The sequence below is a fragment of the Schistocerca cancellata genome, chromosome 3 (assembly GCF_023864275.1).
Source record: "Schistocerca cancellata isolate TAMUIC-IGC-003103 chromosome 3, iqSchCanc2.1, whole genome shotgun sequence".
In the NCBI taxonomy this organism is placed as follows: Eukaryota; Metazoa; Arthropoda; class Insecta; order Orthoptera; family Acrididae; genus Schistocerca; species Schistocerca cancellata.
Genome location: NC_064628.1, coordinates 341,479,410 through 341,492,128, shown reverse-complemented (window position 1 = coordinate 341,492,128; position 12,719 = coordinate 341,479,410).

Sequence of the window (12,719 nt, the reverse complement as noted above, 5' to 3'; positions counted from 1 at the left end):
TGTGGGACTAATTGCTGGTTTTGCGAATGGAAACATGGTATTCTTCTTTCTATCCATGCAATTGGCCAATTTCAACCGAAAATCATTTTGAAGCATGTGTCTTAAGCATCTAGCATCATTTCACATTCTAATTCATCGCTGTTACATGTGGACATAAATACATCGTATTTCTTTGCGTATGTGGGACAAAAGTCTAACGGGTAATGGACGTAAGCATGTATAGTTTTTGTGCCATAAGCGCAAAGCAATACAATGTATACCATCTCACATGTAAGAGATGTATTACTCACAGAATGTGAAAAGAAGCTGGAAGCTAAAGATACGTACTGGAAAATAACTGAAGGCTGAAACTGGGCAATTACACGGATAACAGAAATCATACAGTCTACTTGACCCTTGTTTTCATTCTCAAAATACATTGAAACTGTGGACCTCCACAAAAATACATTTTTAAAAATACTTATTTGTTATTTATGCCATGCCGTAGGTTGTGTGTAAGGTGGAGTAGTCTTATTTGCGTCATTATATGCTGTGGGCGTGATTTAGTGTATTGAGCAGAAATTGATTGTTTATCGGTGCGAGCGTAAATCAGTTGTTTATTCCAGTGGCCTTAAGAGTTTATTGTGTAGTTGATTTTATGTGATTGAAGTTGTGGCTCATTGCATTAAGATTTTCTTGCCATTGTTTTCGTGTGAATGAGTTATTACATATGTTGTTTTTTAAGCAATTTTTCAGACATAAATGTGGGTAATTTGGTCGTGTTGTGGGCAGCTGGCATTTTAGTTGTGTGGTGACGGTAGTTATAGTTCAAATGGTCCTGAGCACTATGGGACTTAACATCTATAGTCATCAGTCCCCTAGAACTCAGAACTATTTAAACCTAACTAACCTAAGGACAGCACACAACACCCAGTGATCACGAGGAGAGAAAATCCCTGACCCCGCCGGGAATCGAACCCGGAAACCAGGGCGCGGGAAGCGAGAGCGCTACCGCACGACCACTGATAGTAATAGTAGCTTAAGGTGTGCTTAGATGTTGTCGCTATCGTTTGGGTAGCACTTGGATGGGTGATCTTCCGAACCTGCCGAACGCTGTTCGCAGGCGGGGTGCACTAGTCCTTGTGAGGCCAGTTGACAAGGTACTTGACTGAGAAGTAGCGGCTCAGATCACGAAAACTGACAACGGCCGGGAGAGCGCTGTGCTCTTCACGTGTCCCTCCATATCCGCAGTCCATGACGGCTATCGGCAGAGGATGATACGGCGATGGTACCATTAGGCCTTCCGAGGCCTGTTCAGAGTTAAAAAAAATGGTTCAAATGGCTCTGAGCACTATGGGACTTAGCTTCTGAAGTCATCAGTCCCCTAGAACTACTGAAACCTAACTAACCTAAGGACATCACACACATCCATGCACGAGGCAGGATTCGAACCTGCGACCGTTGCGGTCGCGCGACTCAAGACTGTAGCGCCTAGAACCGCTCGGCCACTCCGGCCAGCTGTTCAGAGTTTAGAGTTTTACTGATCCTATATAAGGTGAAGTATTCTTTGGCATCTTATGTTTTACAGTTGTTATTTCTGGTTGTGGCCAACTGCCAAATACGGCAAATTGTTATAATGCCGCTGGTTGTTCGTATAGAGAAAAATGAAGTTGTGCTGGATTTGAATTCAATGTTTTTGTTATTAGGATACCTGGGCGCTGTTTAATTTAGCCCTATTTAATGTTATTTCTGGCTGCAGAATGATATATTTTACTTCATTGGAAGTCGTTGACCATTTGATTATTTGGAGTTTGGATGCTTAATAAAACAATTGTTAAATAGAATCCAGCGTCTATACAATCCTCAGCCCGAACACCGGTCCACCTAAATCCCACGTAGCAGGACTCAAACCCAAAATTTTAAACAACAGCACTTAACCGGACAGGAACCGGCGGCTATCATAGCGCTTACCATCATTGGGCCACTGTAGAATGGCATTACAAAATCTGTTGATCTGTTCACCACTGAGGAACGGATCACTTATTACTAATAATACAAGGTTAATAACAATGTTGTCAAACAAATTTCTTATGCCAAATTGATAATACAATACTTGCATCGGCATATAGGGTATGTGCGAATATCTTGTCTACTTAAGTCACTGTTCCTTCTTATGCATGAGTTTTTCCCTTTTCTGTGGGTAACATCACGATGAATGTCAACTGTTTGAGCAAGAAAAACTCCAAAACTCCCCAACTTAACTGAAAACAGCTCCCACGTATATAAACAGCTTCGACTAGGTTACCCCATCACGCCTGCGGTCCTCTCCTCTGCTGAAGGATTCTATTTGGATATTCAATTTCCACGATTACTTGTTACTGTATCCGTCATTTCAGCATCTGCACACCGACAGAAAGGAGAAACCTTAGCAACTTATTCTACAGCGAATCATTCCTCAATATCGAATTCGTAACTTTCGTCCAGCATAATTAAAAACAGTGCTTTGTGTGTTCGTTCCTGCAACGCAAACGTTTTCAGAAATAGGTTTCTACTCAAATGGACGATATGAAATGGATCGATCATGTAAAATTAATACTGGGGAAAGCGAAGGGAAGACTTAGATTTGTTGACATGATTCTGGGGAAGTGCCGTATACGCGTAAAGGAATTCTCACATAAGACGGTAGTGCGACAAGTTCTAGAGAAGTGTTGCATTGTTCAAAGTTCTTATCGAGTAGGAATGACAGCATATATCGAAGTCAAAGACGCACTTCTAGGTTCTTAACATGATGGCATAGCCCAAATGAAAGAGAAACAAAAATTTTCTGTGAACTTCAACGGAAGTCCGTGGAAGCTAGACGCCGCAGTTCTCGTGAAAGCCTGTTGTGTAAATTTACTTTTCCTGTATCCGAGGAAGGCCTTGCTATAATGATTCTGAAACCATGGCATATGTCGGTGAACACGAGAAAAAGATGAAAACGTTTGGGTGCCTACCTCTAGGCCTTTCTTCCCTCGTTCAATACGATAACTGAATAGAACAGAAAATCTGTAATATTGGTACGAAGTACGCTCCGGCATGCGCTACTCATAACTTACGGAGTATTAAGGTAGATGTAGATGCGCGATGGTCTATGCATGCCTAGTTTACAGGGGGAATTCGAGAATATCGGAGTTAGCCCACCGTAATAAAGTTACCATCTGGTAGGACACTTGGCCACAGCGCAGTTTTAGGCTGGATAATGGGTATGGATTCGTCCCTGTTAAGCAGAACCCACGCAGCTCTATTAGACAATATATCTCTCCTATCGCTGGTTTACACAGAATTTCAGTACTTTCTTTGTTTAAGTGGTAGCGAGTCTGAGGTTGTAATCTTTATCTAGGAATGAAATTATTCCCGCTTACCACAGTTGTGGTACGTTTTATTTGTACGCTGACATTCCGGAACATTTCACCAGTTAGTACACACAGGTGGTTTAGTACCCGACGTCCAACAGTACAAAGGCTCCCTTGTGCAGTGTCTGTAGAGGACGTAATGTCTGTGAATTGAGGTGCAAAGTGGAGTGCCCTTGGAGAGTCGAGGGTTTAGCGTCTTCGTTGCTCGTCCAAACTTACAGAATCCCACCTGCCGACAGAAAGCCCAAGGCGGTACCGGAGCCAGTGCGTCAAGGCAGCGTAGATCTGTTCACAGAGGTCTCCAAACATTCTCACTTCAAGTCATTAGGAGACCGACGAGTGGACTGAAATCTACTGCAAAACATCGTGTGGTGCGTCGTCCACATTATCGATCGTTTTGAGCGTTTACCAAGATGTACTTAGTGCTTATCATGCTTCACGACGGAGCTGTCGGTTACCAGCAGTAGCAAATGAAACAAAGAACAATTAGGGCCACAGGTAATATATACCATTTATTATGAAATTTCGCTATTTTTATAATGTAGGCTTATAGCTTCCTTGTTAAGGTCATTAGTCTTATGACAGGTTTGTTATGGCCCACCACAATTACCTCTCCTCTGTGACAGGTAGAACGTCCACCAGAGGGCATTAGTGATGTTCGCGTATAGTACTGTTACGAGGCCTGGTAGGGTACGTGACGGTTGTGAACGGCGTCAGACACTGAGTGATCACTACCAAGGACGCTGAGATGCCGCGTACTCGCCTGAGGCAGCATCTGAGAGACTGTGAAGGTCTGAACTGTTAAACGTCCATATTTCACTTTCGTACAAGTTTACAATCCTTATACCTTCAGAAAAGACTTCCTCAAATTTATATTCAATGTTAACATATTCCTCTCCTACAAAAACGCTGTTCTTACCATTGGCAGTCTCCAATCTACATTTTACATCCTCTCTACTTCTGCCGCCGTTAATTATTTTCCTACCCCTATAGAAAAAACTTGTCTACCACATTTAGTGTTTCATTTCTTGATCTCATTGACTCAGCATCTCCTGATTTGCTTCGACTACGTTCCATTGCCATTTTTTTGTTTTGTTTTATTGACGTTCATCTCTCAATGTAATTTCAAGACACTATCCATTCCGTTCAACTGCTAAAGTCCTTAGCCGTCTCTGACAGAATTATAATATAATCTGCCTGTCTCAAGCCGGCCGAAGTGGCCGTGCGGTTAAAGGCGCTGCAGTCTGGAACCGCAAGACCGCTACGGTCGCAGGTTCGAATCCTGCCTCGGGCATGGATGTTTGTGATGTCCTTAGGTTAGTTAGGTTTAACTAGTTCTAAGTTCTAGGGGACTAATGACCTCAGCAGTTGAGTCCCATAGTGCTCAGAGCCATTTGAACCATTTTTCTGCCTGTCTCAAATGTTTTATTCCTACTCCCTGAACTGTAATCACTTTTTCGGATTTAGTAGGAAACAAAAGAAAAATTTGGAATAGGTATTAAAATCCATGGATAAGAAATAAAAACTTTAAGGTTCGCCGATGACATTGTAATTCTGTCAGAGACAGCAAAGGACTTGGAAGAGCAATTGAACGGAATGGACAGTGTCTTGAAAGGAGGATATAAGATGAACATCAACAAAAGCAAAACTAGGATAATGGAATGTAGTCGAATTAACTTGGGTGATGCTGAAGGAATTAGATTAGGAAATGAGACACATAAAGTGGTAAAGGAGTTTTGCTGTTTGGGGAGCAAAATAATTGATGATGGTCGAAGTAGAGAGGATATAAAATGTAGACTGGCAATGGCAAGGAAAGCGTTTCTGAAGAAGAGAAATTTGTTAACGTCGAGTATAGATTAAAGTGTCAGGAAGTCGTTTCTGAAAGTATTTGTATGGAGTGAAGCCATGTATGGAAGTGAAACATGGACGATAAATAGTTTGGACAAGAAGAGAATAGAAGCTTTTGAAATGTGGTGCTGCAGAAGAATGCTGAAGATTAGATGGGTAGATCACATAATTAATGAGGAGGTATTGAATAGAATTGGGGAGAAGAGGAGTTTGTGGCACAACTTGACTAGAAGAAGGGATCGGTTGGTAGGACATGTTCTGAGGCATCAAAAGATCACCAATTTATTATTGGAGGGCAGCGTGGAGGGTAAAAATCGTAGAGGGAGACCAAGAGATGAATACACTAAGCAGATTCAGAAGGATGTAGGCTGCAGTGGGTACTGGGAGATGAAGCAGCTTGCACAGATAGAGTAGCATGGAGAGCTGCATCAAACCAGTCTCAGGACTGAAGAGTACAACAACAACATCGATTTTCATTGCTGTTTGTTCGATGTGTATGTTTTTATGTCTATACGGGAGTTCATAAAAGTAACCAGCGTTATTTAAGTTAGTCGTGGAAACTCTCTGTAAGGTTTCATATGTGTAATGATGCATTTGACGGTGATGCACTGAGAGTGTGAGTAAACAAGGGTCTTTGCCGTGTATTGTAGCTGAATGATTGAAAAATCAAAACGAAAGCGAATTTCATACTATCTGGAAGACACCATCCTGCTGAATACCTGTGAGCTGTTCAAGATCAAAAATAAAAGTCAACGAAATATAAGCATTCGAGATGTGGAATTAGCGCATACTATCCCAGAGATATCGTGGAAAGCGAGAAAGTAAAAGAAGTCTAAAGCGTCTTAGCAGAGACTGAGAATTGTACAGTAAAATTAAGAAGAGAAAGATGGCGTAAATAGAAAATATTCGAAACGAAAAGCATCTACTGTTGGAGCACACAACTGGAGCGGGAAGAGAACATTTTGAGTGGGAAACATTAGGTAACGGAGGGAACTACATGACAATCAGTCACTGATACATGCTGCAGAATGCCAAGAGGCTATTGGAAAGATGTGACTGCAAACAACAATTACTTGATTTGCATTGGGAGAAGAAGACTACGTAAAATAGACTAGTTTCCGTGGTACATCTGAACCGATTACTGACTGGAAATGGTTGTGTTTGGAAACCATTTTTGGCCATTCATGGACTCATGTCCCCAAACAACGTAGGAATTTTTGTGGATGACAGCCGGCCGCGTTAGCCGAGTGGTTCTAGACGCTTCGGTCCGGAACCGCGCGACTGCTACGCTCGCAGGTTCGAATCCTGCCTCGGGCATGGATGTGTGTGATGTCCTTAGGTTAGTTAGGTTTAAGTAGTTCTAAGTTCTAGGGGACTCATGACCTCATATGTTAAGTCCCATAGTGCACAGAGCCATTTGAACCATTTTGTGGATGACAATGCATCATGTCATCGGGCCACAAACGTTCGCGATTGGTTTGAAGAACTTTCTGAACAATTTGAGCGAATGATCAGGTCATCCACATCACCGAGCACGAATCTCATAGAATATTTACGAGGTATAATCGAGAGGTCAGTTGATACACAAAGTCCTGTACCTGCAACACTCTTCGCAATTATGGACAGCTATAGATGCAGCATGGTTCAGTGTTTCTTTCTGCAGGGAACTTCCAGCGACTTTATCATGACACGTCGAGTTGATGCACTGCGCCGGGCAAGAAGCGGTCCAATACAACATTAGGAGGTATCCCGTGACCTTTGTCAACTCCGTGTGCACGAAAAACAGCCAAAATAATTTTAATCTCTGTTGGTCCATTACGGCCAGTGGACGTTGGCTGGTAAGTACTCTTCAGTTCAATAAACTTTACCAACCGCCGTTCACTTTAAGATATTTTATTTTATGGGGCCTGAAGATGGCAAACGGAATTGCCGAAACGGGTTGCTTTCAGTGTGCAGTAAAATATCTTAAAGTGTACGGCTGTTGGTAAAGTTTATTGAATTGAAAAATAATTTTATGTTGTACCCAGAACGGTCTTACGCTGAAAAAACTTCCTCTCTGAGGATGAAAAAATGTGATACAATAGTAATTAAAATACTATATATAATGAGGAAGTTTCTCAATACGTTCGCCTATTACTGAGCATTAAGTTCCTCAGGACAACAGGAAAGGACTGTAGAACAGACAGGAGCGCCTGGTAGTTGAATCTGTTATTGCTGCTCTGAAGTTCTACACATTCGGCTGCAAACAGGAATCCATAAAGACAACACGAAGCGGGATATTAATTTCTAGCGGTAGCGGGGGTGGGAGACGGGGAAGTCTAAAGACGAAGACAGCGGGAGAGGGCGTTTATATAACGGTTTGCCAAGTTTAATCCATTCCAGCGGTGCGTGTCCGCTACTTCCAGAAAGTTCTTCGCCGGCGTTAGTCCCCCTGTGGAAGCGTGATATGATTTATTGTCGGGCTGTGCGGGAGAGGTTTTAATCCCGGCGGAGCAAGTTGGCCGAGTCCAATTAGGCCGGCCGCTCCGCAGAATACTGCGCCCGGATTTAGCGTCGCGAGCCGCGGCTGCTGTTGGCGTTAAGCCTGCGGCAATAGAAGAGTAGCGCTCAAAGGCTGTACTTCATTCTCGCTGACTTACACTCACATGGAGTATCGACGTCGTTTGTGGATTGTGGATCTGTAAGATCGTATGATCACGTAAACTTGATTATGACAATTGGCCAGCTTCCGTAGCGTTGCGGAAAGTTCTGCTCGCCGCTGCTCTCAGAATCCAAACTCCACTTACGTGGTATTTGTGTCTCGTCGCAAAACACGCCAAACGTGATTGGAGCACCCACAGAATCGACGATATAACAGCGTTCTCCAGCGGCAGTTGTCAGCTGTATCTGCCGCAAGTTAACGTATTATCGTCAGCGCTTTTAGCGATCGTCAAAGATTAGAGGAGAAAACCATAAAAGATATTATGAACATGTCAGTTGATTGAACAAGGAATTAATACTCATAACTGTCGTCGTCGTGGCCCTCAGTCGTTACCTGCAATAACCCAAAACTGTTCCTTTCCTTTTTTACTGTTACTGGATCGCCATCTGACTGCTACATCGAACTGCGACATGAATATACTTACTCTGTTTTACTATACTCTATTAGCTGCTGGTGGGCTCTCACAATAAGTGGCTGTATTTATTACCAAAGCTGTCGTTATTCTTTAATTAATTTGACTGAAGTTACATAATTCATAGTTAAACTTTTTCTTGACAACAATAAAATTTTGCAAAGTTTTACGTCGATGGTTTTTGGGATGGGTTATAATCAGTAATGCAATATTGCTGGCAAAAATTAAAAAATGGTTCAAATGGCTCTGAGCACTATGGGACTTAACATCTGAGGTCATCAGTCCCCTAGAACTTAGAACTACTTAAACCTAACTAACCTAAGGACATCACACACATCAATGCCCGAGGCAGGATTCGAACCTGCGACCGTATCGGTCGCGCGGTTCCAGACTGAAGCGCCTAGAACCGCTCGGCCACACCGGCCGGCAGCAAAAATTAATTATATTCTGAAAGCGATTCTTCAAATATTTACTGTTAGTAATGAAATGATATTACAAACGTTCAAATGGGACTTACTTTTTACAATAATCTTACAACTAGCATTGCGCAAACATACCTTCAGTAGTCTTGAGTTTCTCCAAAAAAAAAAAAAAAAAAAAAAAAAAAAGATTAGTTCCTCTTATGATAATAGTTAACTGATGTCTCTGTACATCTGTTTATAATCTCTTGTAAATCATAGCTGGTGGCTGGCAGGCAACCGCTCCTCTCAACCTCTCGCTTTAGACCTGCTTCAGACTCCCTTCACATCTCGCTAACTACTGGCTTCCTACGAACGCTGAAGTGCGGTTTCTCCCGCCAACAATGCTTTCCGGTGCAGACAATCCCTGCTACCATTACAAAATGTATCAATGCGCGGTCTTTCCCGCTCTTTTCTTAAAATGTATCCCTACGCGGTGTCTCCCGCCCTTTTTAAAATTATGTCAATGTGCGGTCTCTCTCGCCAACAATACTTTGGTGCAGATATTCCCTGCTACCACAATTATTTCCAAAATTACAAATATTAATTATTCCTACTTAATCCTATTAATAAAATATAAACATCTTTCATAAATTGTGGTTTGACAATAGACATTAGAAATATAAACGTCTTACAACCTTTTCCAAGTATTCGAATAACCGCCTCGGTTCGGCAATGTTTATTGTGGTAATTGTTACGTGTAACAGTATACGAGCGAAGCTCTTCTTTCACTTCTCCTTTGTCCACATGTTATCGAAAGTTGTTCTGTTCGTAGTTAGACTGTTTTGAATTGCAGTGTATCAGCCGGTGACACAGTCAGCCGTTGGGCACTATATTGGACGACGTTCTCTGGCACGTTCACAAAACCGAAGATACTCAGTCCTGAACAGAGAACGCTCTTATTTTATACAGAAAATCAACTATTTCAGAACTTATGTCTATTAAATTAATAAGAAAGTGCTATTACCATATAGAAAGCATTAAGATGAACAAAAAATATTCACAGAGAGTAGAACGCAAAACGGCAAAATTTCAGTTCTCCATCTGCGTCTCTGCCCATTGCACTACTGTTGACAGACGTTATATGTTTTTGACCTTACAATGCCCTAAAGGCTTTAAACACGAAAAAATCATCGACCAAAAACGCTCCGATTATGATAAATTTTAAATGCCCCGGTGCCTTGAAATGGTGTACCTACGTAACACGATAGTTTAGAATGATGCCATATATGAAAAGTCTTTAACCACCTGTCATTTATCACGAAAAACGACGACTTTTCGAGGGGTCCTCAACAAGATACTGCTTTGGATTCAAATAACTGCTCACGACTTAGTTCAGTACGCCGTCTGATAAGTTCCGTTTGTGGCGCAATCTTGCCTTTTATTGGCCGTTTCTTCTCCAGGAGGCAAAATTCTGACGTGTTTGATGCTGCCTCTCAAGCTTGGAAATGCTCCGCAGGGTGAAATTCAACGTTGTGCATCACAAAACCGTACCAGTTTCACATCCACGTCAGCTTTCACAGCCCGTGTAAAGGACGGTCTTGTGACGTGCGGCGCGCGAGACAAATTACTCGACATACGGCTCCGCAGATTTACTCGGGAGCGCTTATTAGCGGTCCCGGAGTTCTCCGCTTCACTGGAACATGATTACATGATCTAAGAGAAATGCAGACCTCAGCCCCAACCTGGGATACAAGTAAATCCAATGGTGACAAATGGAACTCGAACCCGAATTTCCTGCTTTACATACCACGGTCGCCTTATCCGCTTCCTAGCTGTCCTAGCATGCTGTCCGTCCATCCTAAATTCTCAACTCGTCGCACACTACATATGTGACGTCTAATGGTGTCTGTCCATTGAGACAGCTCATTTTTTCATTGTTATGAAGTGGATTTATCGTAAATCACATTTACCGCGTGCAAGTTAAATACTTGCTTTGTTTTGCAACTCTGCTATTATCAATTCGTTACCTATTAGTCTAATTGTAGTAATTATGGTATTTGCAAATTCTGAAATTTGCTGCCGTTGAGCCACGCGGGATTAGCCGAGTGGTCTGAGACGCTGCAGTCATTGACTGTGCGGCTGGTCCCGGCGGAGGTTCGAGTCCTCCCTCGGGCATGGGTGTGTGTGTGTTTGTCCTTAGGATAATTTAGGTTAAGTAGTGTGTAAGCTTAGGGAGTGAATACCTTAAGATTTCACACACATTTGAACTTTTTTTTAATTTTTTTGCTGCCGTTGAATACTCAGATTTATTCTACTTGTAATTTAGATGTGCCTTTTAGGTTTTGATGCGGACGACTGGACCATGTTTACATACGCATCTCAAGCGCGGTGTTTACATTCGCCGAGCCTTCAAGTTCCCCGGTCAATTAATAACCACGTTCAAGCTGTTCCGTCGCTAACTTCAGCACCCTCTGGAACCTATGCACCTCATATACCTTTGAAGTCAAATAAACACGCTGCTCATTATTTGTTGCTTCAGTTCAATACTTGATATTCACTTCCTGTCGGAAAGTTAACTTTCGCTTTCTCTTTTTCGTTTCCGCCGTAGTTTCTCCTGCATACGTCATAACGGAACGCACGATTCTTTCTTACATTTTTGTTTTCCCCTTAGTTGTCATAAATTTGTTTCTCCATACAATATTTTGCAGGCATCCGGCTATCATATAGTGCCTTTGTCACTTTTCACTCTCATATTTAAGCCTAATAACTGATGATGACAGGCTCTAGATAATTAAAGCTCATCACTTGTTCATCTGGCACACCGTATATTTCTCATTTATGTGATACAGATGTTTTGGATGTTGGAATATTTCTTAATTTTGTGGACGAGATTTCCAGATTACATTGTTTAGCCGTTTTATTGTAGTGGTGAAATATTCTTTATAAATTAGCCTCATTATCAGCTAACAGTAAAGCATCACCAGCATAACATTTGACATTTACTACTATATTCCACTGTATATCATGGCTTCTTTCTTACGGGTTCAATGACACAGTCGATTGTTAAGTTGAACACGAGTGGTCTTAATGAAACTCCTTGTCTAACTCCTTCATCGGTTGTACTGTCAATCCTTCGTGTGTTTTAATTCTCGTTTTATTACCTGTATACAGAAAGCTAGGTGTGTAAGTGTACATACTGTGATCACTGGTATCTTAATATGTACCCACTTCAGTACGTTAGTTGTTTTTTTTGCTGCGTCTAAAAGTCTTACCACAGACACATCATATAATTTACTACCTGATGTTTTTTGATCGGGCGTAACTGTACCAGTGGGCCATGCCTGTATAGACTGACCATTTTGCGTCCACGTGCCGACACTTCAGCACCTGACCTGTCGTCTAGGGGTCATTAAGGATGCTCTTGCCACATGTACGTGCAGGTACCAACCAAAACCAAAACCAACCTAAAATACACTACTCCTAATAGCTATAATTGTTACTCTGCAGCCGGACGGAGTGGCCGAGCGGTTCTAGGCGCTACAATCTGGAACCGCGCGACCGCTATGGTCGCAGGTTCGAATCCTGCCTCGGGCATGGATGTATGTGATGTCCATAGGTTAGTTAGATTTAAGTAGTTCTAAGTTCTAGGGGACTGATGACCTCAAAAGTTAAGTCCTATAGTGCTCAGAGCCATTTGAACCGTTTGTTACTCTGCAAATTAAGTAGATACTGATGTAATGCTGTTCAGTCCGCCGTCCCCAGTCACGAATAAAAATATCCTCACTTACAACCCTAACACCCGTAAGTATCTTCTACGACTTTTACTATACCCGCTGGCACTCCTAGCGATAAAGGTTTGAATTATATCTTTTTTCTAATCCTATCATATGATTTAGGTAGTCTGCAAGTTTATGGATACTGAAAACATTAATTAATTGTCCTATCGAAGTACTTTGATGCCCAATCATTACTTCATTTCTCCTGAA